Below are 3,247 nucleotides of genomic sequence, written 5' to 3'. Positions count from 1 at the left end.
TCGCAGCTGCGGGCTCACGCTGTCATTTGACAGCATGGGAACCGCGACTACCTGACTGGCTTTAATGATTTTACCACCGGTCAGAAGCATGTGCATGACAGAATGAGAAATACCGAGTTTTTGAACCCCAACAGTAACATGGACTTCCTTGTGACGAACATAGGGCAAATATGTTTGTATTATGTGCTGGTTTAGTTATAGCACCATCTAGTGGTGGCTGAATTTATAGCTATGTCTTTGATAGCATTTACAGCCTGTGCCTTTAATAGCAGACAGAGTGTTGCATTGTGGGATTGAAGTAGTGTATTCTGGGATGAGGAAGATGCCATTTTCTTCTGTGTATTTCATAGGATACACATTAGTTATTTGTCCTCCTGTAACTCCCCTACTTGAGTTCGCTATCCGGGTAAAGCATATAGTAAGAAAAAGTCCTGATTGGGAGAGTTGAAAGAGCCGGGAAGAAGGTCTTAGATAATTCTCTTATCGAGCTGAGGTAGAAGTTTATTAAGAAATACACGGCAAAACAGAACAGAAAAACAGAGAAGTTGAAATATGCGGGCAAAAACAGGAATTCAGACGGGCAGAGATTCGCTAGGAAGTCTGGCGATGATAAGGCTCTGTGCCCTGGCCATGGTGAGGCACAGTGGCATGATGGCGATGGAATGGCCCCGAGAAACAGTAGCAGGGGCTTTTTATACATTATGCAAACAAAGAAAGCTGTATACATATTATAGCAAAAGGGCATATATAGTTACATCATATCTTTTTGGACAAAGGAAGAAGTGGCACAACATTACATCAGTAATTAACTTTTCACCAGACCACATTAAAAAACACATAAATCCAATATTATCTCTAACTACTGTCATTAATCTTATTACTTCTCTTAGACTAAACCCATAAATTCATACATTTGACAATTGTAGAAGTCTGTTTCCTACTAACACTATCATAAATACACATACAGTATTTACCATATATTCGTTGGTTTTATTTTCTCATTGCCCTGAGGCTGATCCAATTTACCTGTATGCACATCTACTAAATTTGTTAATGGGCATGATCTCATTTTATATCCTCCATCTGCTTTTACAGAGTACATCATATTATTTCTATTGTAAAAGTTGAATATATTCTTTCCTAACTTTCATAAGATGGCTGCCTCGTTGCTCATGGCAGCTCAGTATATTATAGCTTACCATTCTCTTACAAATCCCCCTCTTGTACTCTGTCCAGAGTACAACCTACAGTGCTGTAATATTCATGGGGGAATTATTGAAAATAAGAATATTGAAGTAATTCAGCGCTTTATGCACATGTGTGTGTAAGGGCAAAAGTACCTAAAAATAGCACAAACACATAATAAAAAAATAATTCAAATAGTCCCGAAAAAAATAAGTTGCACAATAGATAAGTATTTTCGTCTTTTTCTTCTCATTCTTTGGCTTCTGGATTTTCCTGATCTTCACCCCCTCTCACACTATCAGAGTCCCACTGTATAGTGTGAAGCATCTTCTCCCGATCATCCAATAAATCCATGGTCCTAGGAGTCGAATATAAAAATCTTCGGCTGACCTGGAGAAAATAGAAAAAAAAAGTGGTGTATCAGTCCTTACCAGAAATCTCAGTAAGATAATTAAGAAGTCTACACTGATCGATATGAACAATTTTACACCTTTGTAGCTTGAAATTTGAGCAAAGACTTAATCATTGCTATTGGGATGTAAGGCACTAGCCTGTCCCCTTCAATGGGCAGGGACTCAAGAGAATTGAACAGAGATGAGTCTCCATCCTTCTCTTGTGCCTTTATGAGATCTTGAAGGAGAAAAAGCAAGGGGGGGCTCTCGGGGTTTTTTAGTGACTGCAGCGGTGACTTCTTGGGGATATTTGTCATCCCCCATGAGTGCAGCTTCCTCGGCTGCCTGGTCTACGTATGCATTGCCAAGGATGTGGGGGTCAGGAATCAACCTCTGGTGCCCTTTAATTTTACATAAAGACCATAAATTCGGGGATACTTGACCCCGCTGCTCAATTTGTTTTAGAATGTCTGCATGCTGCAAGGGCTTGTTCTGTGAATCAACCATCCCCCTCAGGGCCCATACATTGAGATACAGGGTGAGGGATGAAACAACACTGAAAATATTCATTGGCTCTGTATACACAAGAATGACCTGTAGAGCTGCTTCAAATTCAGCTCTTTGAGCGGAGAAATGACCAGGGAGCTTATACTGCAGCAGCAATGGCTTAGCTGGAAGCCACACAGCGAAGCCGGTGACGTAATGCCCCTCATGCCAATATCAAGCTCCGTCGATATAGGCACAGGAAATTCCTTCTTGGAAATCTGCTCGAAAGGGGGAGGGAGTGACATTAGTCTGTTCAATTTGACAATCGTGACTTTTTCCTGCATATTGCATCATCTGAGCTAAATGATATTTCTCACCCACTTCAACTTGTAAGTCTCTAGTCTCAAAATCAATGATCCATTGGGCCATTCTCTGTGAATTAATACCTGAAGCTTTTCCTTTCCGCAAAGTTTTTAAAGTGAAATGCGGGGTTTGTAAAATTAAAGGAGCAAACCCCACTATATGTCTTACTTGATTCATAGTCCAGTGCACACCCAGTAGGTGCTTCATGCACAAAGTGAATCCTTTCTCCACGGGGGTGAGCAACCTAGAGTAGTAACCTGAGCTCAGTAACATTAGTTGGTATGGGGACAGCTTGAATAGCTTTAACCCTGTCATGCATGGGTTTCTTTCCTTCTGCTGAGACAGACACACCCAGAAATTTATCCTCTGATTTCATCAATTGTACTTTATCTAGTCTCATTTTGAGTCCTGCATCTTGTAAAGCCTGACAAACATTTCCAAGGGTCTCTTTGTGTTCACATTCATCGACAGTTTGAATCAATAGATCATCCACATACTGTAAGACTTTGTCTCCGTAGCCAAGGGGTTCTAACACTTGAGCCAATGCCTGATGGAAATACACAGGAGAACTGTGAAATCCCATGGGCAACCGCGTGAACAAGTATTGCACATTCTCAAAAGTGAATGCGAAGCGGAGGGCAGATTCAGGTGTTAGGGGTACTGAGAAAAAGCCATTTGCAATGTCCAAACAAGAAAACACTTTACAATCACTCCTCAGCTGTGACATAACTTCAGGGACAGATGCAACAAGGTGAGCTGTTGAGGGAGTGTATTTATTTACAAGTCTCAGGTCAACTACCGTTCGAAAACTGCCATCTTCC

This window comes from Dendrobates tinctorius, unplaced genomic scaffold, assembly GCF_039654945.1.
Source record: "Dendrobates tinctorius isolate UK_male_01 unplaced genomic scaffold, ASM3965494v1 ptg000036l, whole genome shotgun sequence".
Classification (NCBI taxonomy): domain Eukaryota; kingdom Metazoa; phylum Chordata; class Amphibia; order Anura; family Dendrobatidae; genus Dendrobates; species Dendrobates tinctorius.
Note: the sequence above shows the minus strand (reverse complement) of the source record.